This window comes from Anastrepha ludens, chromosome 4 (assembly GCF_028408465.1).
Source record: "Anastrepha ludens isolate Willacy chromosome 4, idAnaLude1.1, whole genome shotgun sequence".
In the NCBI taxonomy this organism is placed as follows: Eukaryota; Metazoa; Arthropoda; class Insecta; order Diptera; family Tephritidae; genus Anastrepha; species Anastrepha ludens.
Genome location: NC_071500.1, coordinates 94,971,203 through 94,992,111, shown reverse-complemented (window position 1 = coordinate 94,992,111; position 20,909 = coordinate 94,971,203). Strand labels below are relative to the sequence as shown.

The 20,909-nt window shown below is 35.8% G+C and overlaps 2 long non-coding RNA genes across 4 annotated transcripts in view; one reads left to right on the top strand and one right to left on the bottom strand.

Annotated features, from left to right (window-relative positions):
* The first annotated feature begins 2,038 nt into the window (after positions 1-2,038).
* The window catches only part of LOC128860249 (uncharacterized), a 38,771-nt gene continuing 19,900 nt past the window's right edge, over positions 2,039-20,909 (top strand). Inside the window, exons 1-2 of one of the 2 annotated variants that reach the window (XR_008454232.1) lie at positions 2,039-3,274; positions 4,557-4,678. This is a non-coding gene — a long non-coding RNA (uncharacterized LOC128860249). The remainder of the gene's footprint in view (positions 3,275-4,556; positions 4,679-20,909) is intronic. The other variant, XR_008454231.1, reaches the window with a different exon arrangement.
* On the bottom strand, positions 9,614-14,019 carry LOC128860250 (uncharacterized). Of its 2 annotated transcripts, XR_008454234.1 has the most exons (4): positions 12,888-14,019; positions 10,295-10,714; positions 10,052-10,164; positions 9,614-9,985 (listed from the first exon to the last, which is right to left on the bottom strand). It is a non-coding gene; the product is annotated as an uncharacterized LOC128860250 (long non-coding RNA). The 2 variants fall into 2 exon arrangements; XR_008454233.1 differs by having other exon boundaries at positions 9,614-10,164.

The following is a 20,909-nucleotide window of genomic DNA, read 5'->3' as shown; positions in this document are numbered from 1 at the left end:
TTGCGCAATTAAATTAGCTATTCGTTCTCCTTGTCTTTTTTTTCATATCGTTAATAATAATTAAACAAACCAAAAATACCGAAATATTCCACCAAAATAATTTCTATGAAGAAAAACTTTTCAAAACAGTATCAACGGGTTGGCTTTTCATAGCTACGACGATAAATTTGCTTATAATGTCTAAGTGCGTGGATCGAATTTAAAAAGTGTAACACACAAAGGTAGTCACTATATCAGCTTTTTGATTCATATTACTTTTTATAAATTATCATTAAGAATTAATAGCAAAATTTAACGATAAAAATGCTTAATTTTTGCATAAGCTTGAAAAAATGCGTGAGTTTTTATTCAAAATTTTCGCCTATGGCGCTTTTTTGTTTGCACATATATGTACATACATATATACATAATGCAAAAAAAAAAACTAAAACAAATATCTAAAATAAAATTTTCATAAAAAATTTTTAGCCAGGGTCACTTATAAATTTCACAATAATACAACATTTTCATAAAATAGTATGAATAATAAAACCTAAGTTAAATGCTTGCTGGGTTAACAATTGCTTTATACATTTCTCTTCCACGATATTCCAGTACAAGATGCAAATACGGTCGTAAAAAACCGGAATTCTAAGCCTTTCCTGGGGGGACCTTAGGAGGTTGGAACTTTCATGCCCCATTTTGTTCTCAATAATTTGGCTGCCTTTGTAAGAACTTTAATCGGCTAGAATTTAGTATAATGCCGATCGCTTTGGAAAAAACGGTAAAAAGGGGGTGATAGAGGGGTGTATCCCCATCTTAAAACTGAAAACAGAACCTGCCGGAGGCTTATAGTTTTTAAGTAATTTAATGTTAAAGTTCTATAATTTAGCGAAAAGTTGGTGTTGCCATACACCTGAAATGAAAACGAAGTTCGCACGCAGGGATGTTCAGTGGAAGGTTCATTGTAAAACTGCAGTATTTTTTGCTGTAATTTAAAGTTGAGAAATGAATTTGAAAATAAAAACATACAACTCATTTAAACTTAAAAACAATGATATTAAGCGTATCACAAAAAATAATAAAGTAATTAAAATTAAATTAAATTAATTAACACAGTATTTTTGCGTGGAACTCTTTATCGCGTAGGCGGCCTTCGGCCGCGCTTTATAAAAATAACCCTCATCAGTCCTACTCCGGCTACGCAATCCACAGTATTTTTGCGTAGAACTCCTTTTCGCGTGGGCGGCCTTCGGCCGCACTTCAAAAAAATAACCCTCATCAGTCCAACTCCGGCTACGCAATGCACAGTATTTTTGCGTAAAACTCCTTTCCGTGTTAAAACCATTGAACCCAAAATTAAAACGTCATATGCGTGTATGTAGTAAGCAGGCACAATAACCCCCATTCCCATCATTAACACTAAACTCAAGTACTTAATTTTTGTTTTCATTTGCAGGCATCCGGCAACACCATACTGTTGTAATTCCAATCTTCTTCTTGTTCGCGCTTAAAATTGGAATGTGATTGCATAGGCAAATGAATTTGCATTTAATTTTAATAGATATAATTAGAATATTAGCATAAAAATCGGTACAAACACGCGTGTGAGTGTATATTTGGTGATTTATAGTGAAATGTTAAAAAATATAGAGTGTAATGTGGCAAATTATACTGATGTTCCCAAGGGCATTTTGAATGTAAATAATTAAAAAATTATTATTTCCCGATTAATTTAAAGTTATAAAGAGTGTTTCTTAACACCTCACTAACATCTCCACCAAGTTTCATTAAAAAAAACATTATAGTTTGCCAGAAATTCCAAGATCGGCATTGTTCTAAATTCCAGCCCTTTAATCGCAAAGTACTTTATCATAGGGTGAACTTTTTTTATTTGACTTTAAATTAACATACACATTTTTTACTGTATATAGAAAGTATTTTTTGCCGCCATCTACCACACGTTGTGAATACCTCCCGTTTTCAAAAACAACATTCAAATACAACTCTGCTACAACCGGCAAACAGCTGATTCCCATAACGATCATAACGGCGAATTCATCTCACATTCTGCGTCGACGCCGTCGCTGCTGCTGCGAGTATCTTTTTCAACAAATTCACAAATTGTATTTATTCACTTGTCTCGTTCGTTTCGCTTTCGTCACATTGCCCCTTTACATGCTGCATTGTGCCCGTTCGGCGGTGTTATTTGTTAAACTAATTAATAATTTAAAATGCTAATCGAGTTTTTCGTGTGTTAAACAATCTTTAAATTACATTAGGTTTGTTGAAGAATGCACTCAGTTGGAATGATTCGTTTGTGAATAAGTGTAAAGTGAATGCGTTTGCCAAAAAGAAAGTTAATAAAGTGGAAAAGCCAAGTAGCTTCATAGATGAAGAAAGAAAACGGACGCAGCAGCAAAGTTAGTAGTGAGTGAGAAAGCCATGTCGGTCTATTAGTTATTCGCTCGCAGTTCCGTTGCTTTTTCGGCTCGGTTTGAACGAGGCGAAGAAGATCAGTGCATTTGTGGCTAAAATGTGTGTGTGCATTGATTGCATGTGAAAATAAAATTCATCGTAAATAGTAAATGCAAAGTGTAAACAATAAAATTGAATCAAATTAAAATAGAAAAAAAAACTGACAATATTAACGCAAAAGTAAGAGAAGTTGTGTGCGAAACGTACGTGAAACAGTTCTTTAAGTAAACAGGTAATAGAGCTGCGCGCTGCTTTGCAGCCGACAGCGCAACACCACTGCCGAACACCGCAGCGACAAATAATCTACCATAAGCAACTGCGTTTGCAGCAGCAAAAAAGTAACAAAGAGCCCACTTTTTGTTTGCAGCTTCACCGCTGTCACTGTATGCATTTTTTCCGCTTATATTGTTTATTGATTGTTGTTGCCCTACCAATGTTTGCCTTACGTCGCTGCAATCATGAAGTTGGCCAGCGCCGTTGTGCATTGAAGCGCGTAGCAACCAAGCGTCCAGTGGCCACTTAAAAGCAGTAGTTAGTCTGCACACAATCCATATAGCGCGGCGGCCAGCTGTGCAAGCACGAACAACAGCACTAACAACAAGCAACGGCTACTGCCTTTATATTTCTCGCTCATCTTCCTATATGCGCATAGTATGTACATGAAGGCGCAGGCGCAACAGGCGAAAGTTTCATGCCAGTACCAATTGCTAGAGCCACCATCATCGCTATTGACTGTTTCTTCTGACTGGCTGGCTGTTTGATCGGTGCACAGGTGTTTCACACAATTCTTTGTATACATATGTATGTATGTAGATAAGTACGTACAGTGAATTGGAGGGGCGTTCTTTGTTGTTGCTTTGGTGTTCATGTTATTTGTGGTGTTTAATTTGTTGTTTAGATTTCTGATTTTTTTTGTTGATTTGTTTTTGTGTTGATAATGTGCGCTGTTCCATGTTCGCGCTTAGTTGTGTGCGTGCATGTTAATTAAAACAGAAAAAAAAGAATATTTATGTATAATAGTAATAAAAAATATGTATACACTGTGTGCGTCAAAAGAAAGTGCACACCTTATATTGATAAGTTTTGACTATTTATTTACTTATTTTGCAATTTCAATTATTTGTTCTTATAAAATTATAATTCATACTACAATAAAAACCATGTAAAACAAAGTTTCGAGATTTTTATAAAATTTGTAAAAACTCGGCAAATTTTCATCAAGGCGCATTCAGTGAAGGAGGTGACACTAGACCAACAACAATGTTTTGTACGATTTGTATGATTTGTCAAACAAACAGCTGATTTACCGATACCACCTTTAATAGATTCGCCTTGATTTTCACCAAATTTTGAAACTTTTTCAAGTGGTACAAAAACTGCGTTGATTTTTGACAATTCTTTCTGCTGACGGTGTTGGGTATTTTTTCCATACAAAAAAAAATGTGGAGTGGGCGTTAAATGGAGAAAATGCACAAGAGCGTGAACAAAAAAAATCTCAAAAATGGGTGTGATATTTGATTTACTAGAAACTTGCACTTAATTATTTAGTATCTGATATATAAAACTGCATACCCAGTTTTTCTTTTCAATTCGGAGTAAAAAGTTTAAGTTTGAAATTTGATGAAAACTTGCCGAATTTTCACTAATTTTATTCAAAGTTCCCAACTTTGCTTTACATGGTTTTTATTGTAGTATGAGTAGTATGAACTATATTTTTATACACAAACAACGGAAATTACAAAATATATAAATAAATATAACTGTAATTTTAATTTTAATTTTGATTTTATTGTTAATCCTTTTATCTACGATTTAATTATGTAAACTATTCTTAAGGTCAATCACTGTAAAAATGACACATGGTTGCTTGTTTGACTTTAATACTAAAATACTAAATAAAATAAATAAATAAAAAAATAGTCGGGGCTTGTCAATATATGGTGTACACTTACTTTTGACGTTGACTGTAAGTATTTATAACATAAATATCGTTACAACAAGGAAACACATACCACTGGGTGTGTGTGTGAATGGAACCATAAGAATAATAAATTTATTACCTAAAAATGTGTTTTTTTTGCGTATTCACTCAAAATCAGGAAATACCAGTGTAAACAAGTGAACAACAAAGCGAAGCAAACTCGAAATGAAATAATGAAAATTAGTAGGGCTGATTACGAGTATTAACTGTTGGAAAAAAAACAAAAGCTGTGTTGCAAGGGTAAGTTTTTTACATTTTGTTTCACTAAATTTATTGAAATTTATGAATATTGGAAAAGGTTGCACTTTGTAATGGTGAAAAATAACAAGGCAAGCCACAGAGGCAAAACTTTCCATTACTACCGCGATATATTTGGATGGGAGGAGGCGTGGCACCGCCCACTACGCTCAATAGGAAGAGTAAGGTCACACCATTATAACGATGAAAGTCCCAATCTCCTGGGGTCCCTATAGAACCCCTAGAAAAAGCTTAAAAATTACGTTTTTTACCGCCGTATTTGCATCTTGTACTGAAATATCGTTGAAGAGAAGCAATTGTTGACAGAGCAAGCATTTACCTTAGGCTTAATAATTCATAATATTTATGAAAATGTTGTATTATCGAAAAATTTATAAGTGACCCTGATGAGAAATTTATTATTTTAGTTTTTTTTTTAACACGAATATATACATGTATGTATATTTGAAAAAAAGCGCTGCAGGCTAAAATTAGGCAATTTTTTTTTAATATTGTTTCTTTTTTTGTAACAAAAAGCACCGCAGGTAAAAATTTAGACTAAAAAATCGCCCAATTTTTTATTCCAAATTTTCACTTTTTTGGAAATATTATTTTATCGCGATTTTTAGTCCAAATTTTCACTATTTTTTTAAATGAAGATTTATCGAAGGCCAAAGGTAAATTTAACTCTTTTAAAAACTACAAAGTTCTATCGAACCTCATTGTTGGTTGACTGGGTTTTTTTGGTTTCGCTCTATTCTTTTCTCACTATCGCTCCTTTGACAGTTCGTCCCGCACATTTATTTTGCACGGTATTACAAACATTGAGAAGAACATTTGTAATAATAGAATTTTAATAAAATTCGTAGTATTATTGAGTAAAAATAGCTTTAACTCAAATTTTGAACTAATAAAGAGTGTTTATAAGTGAATATTTGTTATTTTACTGTCTGTAATAGGGAATTTTTTCAAGCTTATGCAAAAAATAAGCTTTTTAACGTTAAATATTGCTATTAATTCTTAATGATAATTTATAAAAAGTACTGTGAATCAAAAGGCTGATATAGTGACTACATTTGTGTGTTATACATTTTAAATTCGATCCACGCACTTAGATACTAAAAGCAAATTTTTGGTGGGAGCCATGGAAAGCCAACCCGCCACAGATCCCATGGAGCAATAAAAACCTGTAAGCTTGAAATTTAAAATATGCTTAAAAAAATTGGGCTTACAGCAGCAGCGTAGCAGAGTAGTTTGGAAGAGAGAGGGGAAAGAAATACCAGAAAATATTAAACAAAGGTTTTTCTAATGTCGTTCGCCCTTCGGGAGGCAATGGCAAGCTTCTGCGTGCATTTCTGCCTTCAAAAAGTTTCTTTAATTTAGCGAAAATTTACGAAAATCGCTTCAAACAACTTTACTGGCTGTTCGGCAGACAGTAAGACTATACTAATGCTAATATGGAAGCGCACTATGCATAGGAGTTTGATTGATTGATTATTGAAGATCCTGAGTTATGAGGTTGCTGCTCTTACAGCAAAACCAAAAACAACGAAGCCTGAATCGCAAAGTTCTATCGCAATGAATAAATATTTAGATTTTTTTTTTTTGGTTGCTTTACGACTGAACCTATCTTCGTAATTATATTAAGTTGTTTGATTTGAAATTATTAAAAATTATATATTATTTTCAAAAAAATGAGTTTATCACTTATTTCACATCCGCATTATCTTAAACTATATGTATTTATTGTAATTTTCACGATATCGTCAAAAATGAACTTTTAGAAGGTGGCTGGTATACACAAAAAACAGGCTGCGCATCCTTCAGGCCAAGAGCAAGATTCCTCAAAGCAATCGACAATCTGACGCCAGTTACTTACTTACTTATGTACTTGTGTGGCTTCATAGCTGGCTGTCGCTTTTGGCTGAATCGTAAATAACGCGCCAGTTGTTTATGTCCAGCTCTCGCTGGTGCCCGTTAGAAATCCGGAGCGTCTTTGTTCAGACGGTTGGCATGACCAAACCAGCGTAGCCACTGTATTTTTACACGCTAAGCTATGCGTGTCTATGCCCCTATTTGCATAGCTCATACAGCTCACTGTTCCACCGTACACTATACTCTTCACCAACGCGGAGCGGACCAAAGATCTTACGGAGAATTTTTCTCTCGAAGGCTTCCAAAAGTTTCTCATCTGCTGTTGACATCGTCCATGCTTCTTTGTCATTTAGCGGTACCGGAACTGTGAGCGTTTTGTAGTTTGGTCAGTTTGGTTCTTCGAGAAAGAGCTCTACTTCACAATTGCCTACTGAGTCCAAAGTAATAGCTTGTTATTTTTCGTTTGATCTCCAGGCTGAAGTCATTTTTGTTGTTGTTGCTGGGTCTAACGCCAATATATATGTATGTAATATATATAATTGACGCTTGTAGCCTTTTTGGGTGCTTGGCTAAGCTTCTCCTCCTATTTGTGGTGTGCGTATTGACGCTGTATCACAAAAGGGGGGAACCTACAGTTTTAAGTCGACTCGGAACGGCAGAGAGGATCTTTTTCATGGCAGAAATACACTCGGAGATTTGCCATTACCTGCCGATGGGCGAACGCTATTTCAAAAAACTTTTTCCTCATTTGGTGTTTCACGGAGGTTCGAACCTACGTTCTCCGAATTCCAAATGGTAGTCACGCACCAACCCATTCGGCTACGGCGATCGCAATAGATAATACAAAAGAGCTCAAAACTGCAAACTTCAACTCTGGTGTCGACCATCTATCAGATATCATTTTCGAGAAATGGAAAACTGAAGGCTATGTCTTTAAGAAAATATATTATTTTAGATTTACAGCAAAAGATAACTGAATGCTACTTTGTGCACGCCTTTGTGCCTGATTTGATTTCTACTCTCTAACCAGCGCTACTTGGAAGTAGCCTGATTTCACTTTGCTACAAGAACATAACTAACAACTGGCTAAATCTTCAACTTTCTGAAATTTCCTTTTCTACCTAGCCGAGTTTTGCACACAGTTGCAAGCTGCGAGGCAATGTGAGCTCACAAGTGTCATTCAATGGAAAAAAAAAAAATCGGATTTACTTTAGACAGTGGCAATTCGAGTGTCCGGTTGGCTGGACTGTCGCTGTGTGTTTCTTGGCTGATCGAACAGGATGGTTGCCCGCTTAGTTGCTTGTTTACTCGATGATTAGGGGCAACATATGCTTTTGCTTAACTGGTGCTGCGTTAGTTGGTTTCTCTTTTCCTATGCATGCCACGCAGTTTAACCAGTTTCGCCAGTTAGAGTTGACTATTTGATGCCGTCATTCCAATGAAATTCCTGCTATAATCCGAAGCATTTGGACTGCGATTCAAAAATTCCTGTTCTCTGTTGCTGCATATGTGGATATGCATATTTATGTGTGGTTTGTTGTTTGTATGAGCTTGGCGCAACTGTAATTGCATTTTTGTTTTTTTTTTGCTGCAGTCACTTAAACTGTTAGATTCCTTGACACACTGACATGCATTCAAGGCACCGCTGATTACTGGCCACTGACCACTGGTCAAGTGGAGATGTTCCGTTTGGTCAATAGCCACACACTGCTTGGTCGGTCGCATATTGAGTAAGACACATATGCAAATATATATATGAAAAGTTGCATGCAAACTGTATACAGGGTGTCTTAAAGCGGCCAACTAGGATATGCGTGCTCTTGTGTGTGAGCATTCATCGGGTTTCAACAAGTTGAAGCCGCCTCGCTTACCATCAGTTACTCTCAAGAAACACGAGTTGCTGCCCGAAAAGCCGATTTCGTGAAGAGGAGGTGTGGTGATTCATATTAGTCGATTAGTGCCGACATAAGAATGCTCTTAGATTGTCTTACTGATTATAATCGACAGGATTCACATTTTGACCGGATGAATTCAACTACTGAAGGAGAATGCCGACTTTTAGTCTGTTCGACCAGCTGTTTAAATTTTCAGGTTCTCGCGTGTGCAAGAAACTTGCAACGTAGGGGAAATTGAGAACCCAAAGTGACAGTTAACTTGAAGGGAAAGTTGCTAATTCCGGCTGAACTAATTTTTAATGTCGATAAATTGCAAAACAGCTGATGAAGGACAGTTGTAATTTAGACACTCAAATGTCGTTTTGATTTTAAAATAGCTAATAAAAAATAGGAAATTCAATAGGGAGTACGTTCAGTACGTTGAAATTTGAATAGGTCGAGCCGAGGAGCACAAAGAGATTTGGAGGCTCCTCAAACACTCAGGCTAAAAAGCCCATTGTATTTAGAGCTCTGGAAAGAGGGTAGATAGTCAAGGAAGAAAGGAGAAATGTATCAGAGAAAGAGATAGGAAAGAATAGAGACAGAGACAGAGGTAGTTAGTTCTGTGAAAAATTTCCAGATTCTTTGGCAAATCCGTAAATATCCTCCAATTTTAGAGAACGAGTATTACTCATTCTCACGACATCGGAACCCAAAACTCGTAGCCGTGCTCTAGCAAAAGCACGACAGTCACAGAGAAAGTGCTTAATGCTATTCGTGTCCTCCAAGCACGACAGGCCCATCGGCTCCTCAATGATTCCCATGGTGGTCATATGCTGACCCCATGGATTGTGTCCTGTAATAATACCGACCATCAACCGAACGTTTTTCCTTGCATTCGGTGTACTTTTTTAGATATTTTTCTGCTGAGAAGAGAGAGAGTGAGAGAGAGAATTGTGCGCTACTCTCTTGAAAGTTGCTGCTTGATATTTATCACTGGAGATTTATTCGAGCGAACCATACGTTTTAAAAAATTCTATGTGGATATCTTATTAGGTTGATATAAGTGTTTTTTAAACATGATACAGTAGAACAGGCGGATTCACCTAGCGGAAAAACTTAATTTAATTTAGCTATAAATGAAAGACGCATAAAAATTCAGCACTGAGATTTTTATTGTATTGGAAAGTGTAAAACTTGTCATTAAATATGGCACGAAAACTCATGTAAACAACTTCCGGGGGTGGTTTTATAGTAGCTCACTCTGTCAATCCAAATTTTCAGTGCATTGGCGCCAGTTGTAACACTTGCTCAGCAATGGCAACTGCAAATTCAGGTTTGAACTCATGAATCGCCTTTTGTTAGTTGGTTTAACATCTATTCTTTGTGGCGCTTCACAAAAAATTGTCGATTGAAGTGAAATTGCAGCACCCAGACAGCCTATTGACATCACCGTTTCGGTAGATTACTCGATTTTAATATTTCCCCACTTTTTAGTGGCTTATTTTTTAAATGTATAAACATAAACTAAATTTCTGTCACACTACGAATGTTATTTTAGCTGTAGAAGTCAAATAAATTTTTAATTGAATTTTTAAAATTAATCAACCAACCACCCTGTATGCACCTTGCAAGGACCGCTTTTTTTTTCTCACTAGGAAGTGTGAAGGTGGTTAAGCATATGAAATCGGAATAAGTGGCATATAAAAGCTCTTCCAGGCCACTCTGTTGTTGTAATACCTAAAATAATGTCTTATTGTTTATATAATTTTAGTAAAAATTTTCGAATTGTACATGAAAATTATATGGCAATACATGTTTTCTTATAATTTTACTGTTATCGATAAGCAATATGTGAAATTTTTCAAACCTAGCTAAAGTTGGCTCATTCTGCGGCACCCTGTAATTGTTTGTGTGTCCGAATTTTGTTTATGCATTCACACACTTGGCCAATTTATTTTTACTCCATTCGTTACATTTCACTCTTCAGCCTCGACTTCATCTCCGCCGCCTCTCTCGCTTTATTGCCTTATTATTATTAATGCGTTGTTGTTGGTGTTGTACTCGTATACTGAAATTTTGCATTTGGTCATCGGTTTTGTTTGCAAATTGCAGAGCTTCTCGATTTGCCTTCTACGCACTAGTAATGTTTGCGTCTTTTCTGCTAATGGCAAGTATTATTATTGTTGTTGTTTTTCTTCTATCTCAGCTCAACCAGCTGTTGAGTTTTCCATCAGCGATTTGTTTGTTTTAGATAGGAATTTGTTTTTGAGTTTTGGATTTGGCTTATCTGTGATTTTAATTATAATAAGTTTTCTATGAATTTCTCTGCACTTTATCTTATTTGAGAAAATTTAATATATAATATATATTTGAGTATGTAAATATGTGTGTATGTGTACATCATTGCTAACTACATACATATGTGTAGACTTTCTTATTCATTTTGTGTGGTCTCTCGTGATGTTCTATTATTGATGGAGGGCTCTACCCCCCATTTAAACTTTCTGCTAAAGGTGACTTAAAATCTGTCAAAATTCTGTTCTTTTCCCGTTTCCTCGCGTTTCATTTTCAAAATGGCATCAAGCCAATCGGATCCCTGCCTTCGCGCATGCAAATGGCGCGAAAAATGAAAATTCAATTGTCAAACTACGAAATGGCAACTGATGTTAAAACAGTGACGGCACGAAATTCGGTAATAGCCTAAACAGATTTTGCACCTGAATCGGGCAAAAGGAAGGGGAATTGCTTATTTGTAAAGAAGAAGAGTAGGCGAAAGGCAATAGACCACCCTAATAAACATACCCAGAATACAAAGCAAAGCTGTAAAATAATACATACCATCAATGGAGGTTTAATTCAGTCGTAATTCATTTCAAAAATGTTATTGCTTGCCTATAAATAAGTATAACAGCCACTTTTGTGAGTGAGAGAAAAAAGCATTCGACAGAGAATGTGCGTGCAACAGAACTATTTCCAATCACAGTTGGATGCAAATTTGGGCGAATGCAATCACTTATGTATGTATACGAGTATAACTCAGCGCTACCCCATGAAATACAAGGTGTCGCAAAATTAGTCATTAAATTTTGTTTTTGAAAAATTTTTTAACTAAAAAAAGAATTATTTTTAGTGATGGAAATCTTTACTTTGATGTACGACGTCAGTTGCAAAAAATATAAATCTTCCGTTAGGGTGATTAATTTTGGATACAATTTGCACTATAATTAAGGGGTTGGAGTAGTCAGAGTTTTTAAAAAATTGGATGTTTTTTTGCATTTTCTTAAAGTATAATACTTTAAATATAAGAAATCGATAGCTGGTGCTCTTTTTTTTTTGTTCTTTTTTTTTTGCAGCACTCAGACATGAATTAAGTCCATTGTACTGCACTTGTATTCCCTTTTAATTTTCTCGAAATCTACCCGATCTCCGAAGAAGTCTGAATAGATCTTGTGGTGCCAAGGAGCCAAGATGGTCGCTTCTTAACACATCAGTGCCAAGACCTCACACCTGATTCGAGCGAAGGCGGGGCAGACGCACAGGAAGTGGTCCGCCGTCTCATCCTCCTCTTCACAAGCTGGGCAGAGTACACTGTCTGAGATGCCCAACCTTTCCATGTCCTTCGCCCACAGAAAGTGGCCTGTCATCTGTCCAACCAGCCGTCTGCACTCCCCTCTGCTTAATGGCAGAAGGGTTTGGGACAGTCGATCGGACATGACACGTAACATCAGTTTAGTTCATCGGCAGCCTCTCTCAGCCTGTCAAGCTCGCTTGTGGGTGGTAGTTACCCATTTGCTAAACGTGGCTGTGATGGCCGCAGAAGGGAGTGGCAAAACGGGCTCTGGGCCAAAGAAGTTGGCTTTAGAGCCCATCTTAGCTTTTAATATAAATTAAAAAAAATTGCAGCACAAAGGAAGCCCTGTTTGAAGCGGTTAAAGAAGCCTGGTACAACATTTCTCCGGAAATTATTAGTAACCTAATATCTTCTATGCCAAAAAGATGTTTTGCAGTTATCAAAAATAATGGGTTTAGTACAAAATACTGCAGAATAAAAACAATTATTTTCGCCTTTAATGGGGGGTGCTTTAGTTTTGTAATTTTGCATTAATTTGATTTAAATTATTGTTATTTTAAGTTAATTTAATCAAATTTTTGATTTTGGTTTTTTATTGTTACTTAAAATTATTTAATTTGCAGTTTTGCTTAATATAATTAATTATTTTTTTTTTATTATCATTTGATACTAATCTTTTATCTTGCTTATTTTTTAATTTAATGATACTCATCTGTATTTTTGTTTCATTTTATTTTATTAATTATTTATTTTACTTCACTTTGTTTTTAACATTTTTATTTATTTTATTTTATTTTACATTAATTTATTTTCATTATTTCCATTTTGATTTTATTTTATTTGATTCTATTCTATATTATTTTATTATAGTTTGTATAACTTTACTTACATATTTCTAATTTTTTATAGTTGTTTTATTTAATTGCTCCTAAATTTTTCTCACTTTCGCCTTTCCTTTCATGCCTTGCCAACCTCATGCACAGTTACATACCTACCCACTTGACTCCACCCCACCATAGCCCATCCAGTTGAATTGTGGATCTTCAACACGAGTTATCAGATTTCTACTTCTTCAATTTTATGTTTGTTAATTATTTAGTGCTCTTATTATTATTGCGAATTTAATGTTTCCTTTACGACTAATTTATTTAATAAAAGTTTCGTGTTTGTTGATGGTTGCCGCACTGCCTGTAGCAGTTACTTTCCTTTACCCTCATAAGCAAAAGGTAAATGTATATATGTGTGTGTATGTAGATAGCGTGATTTTTCTACTCATTTAATTTTCTTTTCCTTTTCTATTAATTCAATTAGTTACGTGTGAATTAATATTTGACGCGACTGCATCAACTGGTCTTGATGATGTTTAGTTGTGAATTTCGCTCATGTGTACGGCTGCCGTCCGTGTCTGTCTCTCATATTTAAGGCAGACAAATAACTAATCGCATAACGGTGAAGAAACATTCAATGGAATTCTATGCATTCGCAACGTGTTTTTCTGCGAGAGTGGTTGAGTAGTAAGATAGACGGAGAGAGGGAGAGAAGGAGGTAGGGGAATTGTGTTGCTTGAGTATGCCAGTACATTAATAAAAACATTTAGTGTGATTAATTTGTGTTTTTTTTTGTTTTAATATACTTATTTTGTTTGTGTATGCTTACTAAGCAGAGTAACTACAACTGTTTTGTTTTTATTTTTTGCTTTAAAAAAATCTGTGTTAATTGGCAAATAGCAATCCTTTTTCAAACATTTGCAACCATTTTTGGCATGACTGCCGTCTTCACAGCTGAAAGATAAAAACATGCCAGCAAAGTTTGTTGAATTTTTCCGCTTTGTCATGGAAAAGAAAAATTAGTAGGAGTCACGCATTTTTTCTATGTAGCTTTCTCGTAATTTTCTTTTAGTTTAAAATTTTTCTGTAGAGTTTGTAAATTAATACTTTTTTCACTCATTTGAAAAATGACTATTTATAAGTTGAAACCGAGGCTGCGTAATCCGCTTTAGCTCAAAGTAGGTATTTAATTCAATTACGAAAGCACATATGCGATCTTCAAGTGGTACTTCTAGGAAGTTTTGATGGAACTCTCTTATGCTCTCCCTCCTCTTTGAATGTGGATATTTTGCAATTTTTTGCATTTTTTTGTGTATTCAAAATCAAAATCAAAAATTTTTGTATTCAAAATCAACGCAGAAGCAACTGAGTTCAAGGGAGTTCTTCGTTTTTAAACAGCTGATTTTAACAGTTTTTCTTGTTATGCTCTGTGCTGCTGCCATGCCAGAATGCTGGAGAAAGCGAAAAAAAAATTAATGTGTCTGTTTCGTATCGCCGACATTAATGGGAAGGTAGTAGGACAAACCAAGTTAGGACGTTTCTTGAAAAGGAAAAAAATTATTTAAATTTATTGAAAAATTGAAGGGGTTAAAGGTAGTCAGAGGCCCGAAAAAATTATGATTTTCAATAAATTAATAATTAATTGTTAAAAAAAAATCGAAATTTTTGGGAAAAAAATCCTCGATCAGGCACGCGTTTTTTATGTTTTTCCAAAGCAGTATACATTTTATTGAAATCTATCAAGCAGTTTTTTAGTTACAGTGATCACCAGTTCAAAAAACATAGTTTTGAGAAAAATGCATTTAAAGTTTTACTATCGATTCCGGAGCGCCCGAGCGCCCTTTGTTAATTGTTGAATAACTCGAAAAGTATTTGTCGGATTCACTTCAAATTTTCACACAATATTTTTAAGATATTATAGGTATGATACTTTAAGAAAATAAAAAAAAAATCAAATTTTTTGAAAATTCTGACTATCCCTAACCCCTTAAATTATGTTTTATCAATCTTCGCCATAGAATTTCATGAATTCTGTACAATCGCAAGTCACAATTTCCATTTGTAAGCAACAATTTTTTACATTGCATACATATGTATGTACGAGGGCTGTTATTTATATTACTGGCCTTGGGCATTTCTAGTGTTTTGAGGCCCTGTCTGACATTTCCAGTGAAGAGTTTGACACATTTCACAATAAACGCGCTCGGAAAGTTTTGTTGTGTGAGCCATATTAATGTTGTTTACAGTGGCTTTAAAAATTTATCTCGACAAAAAAAAAATGGAATTAAACCATAAATATTTTCGTGCGTTTATTTTCTAAAATTTTTGTCATAGAAAAACAAGACAAGAATGCTTTGATGAACCCAAATCATTATACGGTGAGCAAGCACCATACTTTAGCACCATAAAATACTGGTACAATGAATTTTCTCAGTTGAATTATCTCAAAATCAGTTGTTATGCCAGAAAATATCGATGCTGTGCGTGAATAGAGGTATCTTTGGGCACTAGTACGACAAGCATCAATGTGACTTTGCATGATCATCTTGTGGGGAAAAATGTGTGCTCGGTTGGACCCGACATAATTTCAAAAACCTAAACCCTTTTTAGGTGCTTGGCCGAGCTCCTCCTCCTATTTGTGGTGTGCGACTTGATGTTGTTCCCCAAATGAAAGGACCCCTACAGTTTTAAGCCTACTCCCAACGGCAGATGTTTGTTATGAGGAGTTTTTTCATGGCAGAAATACACTCGGAGGTTTGCCATTGTCTGTCGAGGAACGACCGCTATTAGACAAAACTTTTTCTTCATTTTGGTGTTTCACCGAAAAACTACGTTTTCTCTGAACTCCGACTGGTAGTCGCACCAATTTCATCATGGAGAATATTTTGAAAATTTTTTAGAATTTTTTATAAAACCGTTTTCGATCACCAATGTTAATTTTTCCATTGTCGGGCCAGAAATATAAATAGCAACCCTTGTATTTACACATTTCGTAATCAGCTGAGCTAACTTTTGGATTTTGGTCCTATGCTTTTTTTTAGTTTTTTTGTTTTTTGATATTTTTCCTTCTTTCGGACGTGCCCAGTTTTATGTGGCCACCGAGCCACAAATGGCATTTTTCAAAACGAAATTCGTCTCGAAAATGTACTCGGAAGTTCGTTATTGCGTCGCATGTGAATAATTCAATTCACTTACAATTTGCTACGCAAAAAATACTCGCCTATGGCTATAGTATCCACGGCATTCCTATTTCATAACTAGAAAGTAAATGTCATAACTCAATATTATTATTTATGAAAACAATTAGCTCATCACCTGGGGATCTGTTGTTTTCAACAAATTGAAATGGTTACCCATAAACACATGATTGTTTATTAACAATAAATACTAATTAATGCAATTTGAATGCCGGCTATAACCTCAAATGGACCGCTGCGCGGACGGCTGAATTCAATTGAGCTTATCCAGGCGAATTGGCAGGGACCTACGCTGCTAATTGATTACATCACGATTGCTTTAATAATTAACGTGTTTGTTTTGTTTTTGTTTAGTTGCACTAGAAAAGCGTGAAAACAATGCAGTTATACTTACTCACTCACATACACACATACATACATACAATAAGTGTGTAGGTAGTTAATATTTTAAAAAGAAAATACAAGAACAAAATCGTATGCCGAGAGAGCACTGATACTGAGACTGAGTGGCTTACTGCAGCTGCGGAAAAGTATTAGTACTTAGCTGGACGGACGGCTGCGGTCCGACAAATTGACTTCTCTACATTTTTGTTTTCCAGTTATTAAGTTGAGAATTTTCTGCGCTTAAGCTTAATGTGCGCGCGCCAGTTGCCAGTAACCTTTGAACAAAAGTGGCCAAGTGGCAAACAAGAAGCAAGAAGCAAAGCAAAGCATAATCAATAAAAATATTAGCCACATACCAAATTGTAAGACCTGTGCGCAATACACTCGCAACAAGTATACGAGGGCGACTAATATGATTGCGTGCGAAGGGAGTAACTGAAACTAAGCTAAAAAAAAATACTACTGTATTTTGTTGATATTTAAAATCGCTGACGCAAATTTAAAAAAAAAAACTGGAATTATTGTAAAAAAATTTAAAATTTGAAAAACTAAATGTTTTATAAAAAAAGTGTAAAAAGTGTAGTACACATAACAGAAGTGAAACTTTCAAGGCAGACAAAGAAAGAGGGAGAGACCCGAGAGAGAATGAGAGAGAGAGAGAGAGAAAATATATATATCTAAATAAATTCACAACATTTGCAGAAAATACAAATAGACAAAATTTACTAAAAACGCCGAAGGGTCGACCGGTGTAGGTAAACACCGGACGCAAACCGTGTCAACAACGCGCATTACTCCGAGCGTTTATCAGCCGCACAAACGCCAAAAGTAGACACCAAAAATATTTTTCCTACAGGTTTGCACCAACAAACAAGCGCCAAAAAGTAGGCAGTGCTATTTCTCACTAGAAATTAGTAACCACAAGGAAAAACTCAGGAAAAATAGCCTAAAGTGTATCTAAGATATATATAGGGTATAGCTCTCTCTCTCCTTTTCCTCTACGATATATCGTTTTTCTCTCTCGCTGAACGAAAATGCCCAAAACATTGCATGACCTTGAAATATTACTCTCTATTCTCGCTCGTCCATCGACGCCGAAGAAGTTTCACTTAAAAAAAAATTTGAAAAACTAAATTTTTTATTTTTTAATAAAAAAATGTATATACATTTATATTTATAATAATAAGCATGACTTTGTACAAATTTTGATGGGTTAAGAGCGATAATCCTGAGATTTAGACAGCAGTCAGCAATCATTTTAGTGCAGCGCCTTTTCTTATAAATAAATCGGGATTTTCGTAACTCTTCTTCTGTTTTTCAAACCAAGAAAAAATTAAATGCGGTGAGAAATCATGATCCTATATGCCCTCTTTGGATAGTAAAAAATCAACAAAAAACGTGCGGAATCCCAAAGACAAATCGGTATAGCTTTCGCAGACAACTTTCTCACATTTCCATTATGATTATTGAATCCATTGCATACACGGTGAAGAAAATATAGAAAATTAGGCATATCATGGTACTGCTCCTCGGCTGCCAGTAGATTTGGCAAAATCAGCTGGTAAGCTGACGTAATTCAAGAGTTTTGTATACATTTTCTAATAACAAAAAATATTTTCCGTTCTATTCTCTTTTCTATTAACTGTTTTGTTTAAATTAAACTAAATTTACATTTCATTTTTATTTAGAAAATTTCGTTCTTTTCCTAGTTCACTCACACACCTTATCTACAATTACCTCTCGGCAAAGCTAGGCTCATTTTTCCACTTTAATATGCGCCAATTATGTATTATATCAGTCTATTGGCGGCCGCTGTAGCCGAATAAGTTGGCGCATCACTACCATACGGAAGCGCATAGGTTCGAATCTCCGTGCATGAATCAGCGAAATTTTTTTCTAATAGCGGTCAGCCCTCAGCCCCAGTAAATGGTAAAGTGTATTTCTGCCATGAAAAAGTTCCTTATAAAAATCGATTTGCTATTCGGAGTCGGCTTCAAGCTGTCCATTTGTGGAATAACATCAAGACGCACGTCACGTACAGGAGGCGGAGCTTGGCCAAAAACACCTAACGGAAGTGTACGCACCAGTTACTTGTTACAGGTCACTAATGTCATAGTTGGCCAGGAAAATGTATTTTTATCTAACCCTTAGCCACCTAACGTGTATTCCAGTAACACATCCACCCAACGTCGGTCATGGTGACCGCTTGGGTTTAAGTACTATTAACAAGGTTAAAAAGTTATAAATTGGCAAAAAATTAAACCACATTAAGTTCTTTAGTTGTTTTTATTTCAAATTGTTTTAATAAATTCTTAAAATTAACATGTTTTTCTTTTTATTATTATTAATCAAAGTTCACTTACAAATATTTCAAGAAATTATAGGTTCTTTATTAAACTGAGAGCTAAGCAATAACAATCAATGAGATCAATATTTTTTTAATTATTTTAGTAACTTAAGTATATAACCTCTTATATAAAACTATCATTGGCACAATCAAATCACAATCATTACAAAATTACAGCCCCCTAACATTTACAATTTGTCGCGGCAGCTTATACACATTTTTTGAGAACATTCAACGCAAATTGGATTTTTGCACTGAAAACACAAATGGAATGTTTTACGTTTTTTTTTTGGGTCACACGTTGAGCAAGTTTTGCGTGTTTCTAATTTATCAGAGCTGCCTGCCGAAAATGATCTTGGTTCTTCATCTATTTTGAGAACCCGGCGAATAGCATTCTGAAGATCCCTCTGCAATCCAAACTGGTTCACTCGACGTCTCAAATGAGGTTCGATAAGTTCTTTAGCCAGTTGTTTCATGAAATTCAGTCTGGGCACCTTTCTCTGAGCTTGGTTCATGTTGCTGATGATGTATGAATTTGCCGCAGATACATCCAGCATTCTGTAGAACACTGCCATTGGCCAGCGCTGTGTGCGTCGAGAAGTTGAATAAATGGCACATTTCTGATCTAATGTATCGACACCTCCTTTGGTGCTATTATAGAAAGTGATCATTTCTGGCTTTTGTTTTTGTGGATCAATGGTTGGCATGTGATGCATGACACCAATGTTGCATCTGACGTAAATCCAAAAATCGAAGAGTCAACGTCTCGGTGACGGCTAGGTAGAAATTGGGGAGGTACTTCCCTTTTATTTTTTTTAAGGGTCCCTACAAGTGTCAGCTGTTTTTGCTTCAGGATTTTCATTAGCTCTACTGAAGTAAACCAGTTATCAGTCGTAACATTTCTGTGGGTTCCTTCAATCGATGCAATCAGTCGCAAAACTGATTGCGTGGGTTTGTTCAGTCGTTGGTATTCATCGGGCAAGCCTTGGCTATCTGAGTCTTTTCCCAAGTATATGTAGCCATCAACAAGATATCCAAGGTTTTTTCGGCATGTACATTTTGAAGCCGCATCTCCCACGGAAAGCCACCAACATCTCGTCAATACAAGCGTCACTGCCAATTGAACAAACTTCTTTGCAGTTTTGTATCAGCTTACCAAACAGCTGAGATATAGGTGCAGCTTTGTCAGTGCTACGGCGTTCATCTCTGGTGCTCGCATCATCAAATCGAAGGCAATTCAGCAGTATTTCAAACCTGTTCTTGCTCATTATACAACGATAAATCTCTCTTCCTGTGCCATCTGTGCTGTACCAACATATGTAATGTGTGTGGTTTTCTTTGAAAATTGCGGTATAGTACAACATACCGATCAAAGCTTTTAGCTCCATTACGTCGAGGTCATGAACACATGTCTGATTTTGATAGTTTGGTCTTATCTTGATAATTTTTTCGTTTGTATACTTAACAATTTCTTCTAACATATCATCAATGAAAAATAACTGCCAAATATCGGATGGTTTTGTATTTCTGTTCAAAACATCTCTGAAGTTCCTTTTCAATCCTGGAGGTTGATGAATGATGTTGTGTTGCAAAGTCCTCGATCGCGAAACTGGAGGTTGGCTCGACCAACGGAACCGATTTTTTCCGAAATAGTTCCGGTATCTTGCCAATGGAACATCGTCATCTGAAGATTGATCATCAACTGGCACATCACCATCATCATTATTTTCACATAACTCGTCAACATCAATTTCAGAGTCTGATTGACACTCACTTTCAATCACGTGGTCTAAAGGTACATCTTCTACGTCACTGCAGTCTTCATTTGGCAATTCCGGCTCGTCCCTTTGATCCTCAGCATCTGAGTCACTCTCTTCTAACCATCTACAGATATTTCGATCACGTTGAGACATGCTGAACCTAAAAAACGATAAGAAAATGTTAACACTAAAAGAAACGTAACAACCTAACGTCGGTCACCAGGACCGCATACGATATATATTTACCTGATTCTTTTCACTGCGCGCACGTGTTGCTTGGCCGAGCGCAGAGCGCAAACTGAAGAGGGAGGAGAAAAGGTACACAGAGTCACAGGCGTGGGGCCCGCGTAGTAACGGAAATATTTGAAAAAATAGATCGCTCAGAGTCACCGTGAC